Genomic DNA, 722 nt, shown 5'->3' on the forward strand with positions numbered 1-722 from the left:
ATTGATAAACTCCATGCTTTGATTCATCCGGATGATATCTCCTTTGTTCTTGCGACGAAGATCAGCTCTAGTCAACACAATGATATTTTGGGATGGCATTATACTGATAAGGGTTTCTACACTGTTAAGTCTGGTTATTGGCTTGCTTCTCATCATCCGGATTCTTTATTTCAGGCTAGTCCTCCCTATGGTAATCCCCTCATTAAGAAGGATATTTGGAAATTGAAAGTTCCTCCTAAAATTCACCATTTTCTTTGGAAATCTCTTTCTCGTGCGTTGGCTACTGGTGAAGAAATTGTTAACCGTCATATTGCTGATCATGGGAACTGTAAGCGCTGTGGTTGGCACTCTGAAACCTCTGACCATATTTTCTTTACTTGTCCGCATGCTATCCAGATTTGGCGAGCTTCAACTGTTCCTCTTCTTTGTTTATCTGATCCCAATTTACCTTTTGAGGATAAGATGAAGGCTGTGTTTGACTTTCACAGGGTTAATTGTTATAATGATCTTCTTACTCATCTCCCTTTATGGATCATGTGGAAATTGTGGAGAAGCCGGAATCGTTTAGTTTTTTGCAGATTAAATAACAATTGGCGTAGGGATCTTCGTGAAGCTAAACAGGAAGCTGAGGAATGGCTTAATGTTAATATTGTTTCTCATCGCCAATCTCAGTTTCAAGTTCATGGTTCACACCATTCCAGAGCTCCTCCTCCTCGCTGGTC

Source organism: Capsella rubella, unplaced genomic scaffold (genome assembly GCF_000375325.1).
Source record: "Capsella rubella cultivar Monte Gargano unplaced genomic scaffold, Caprub1_0 scaffold_6, whole genome shotgun sequence".
NCBI classification, from domain to species: Eukaryota; Viridiplantae; Streptophyta; class Magnoliopsida; order Brassicales; family Brassicaceae; genus Capsella; species Capsella rubella.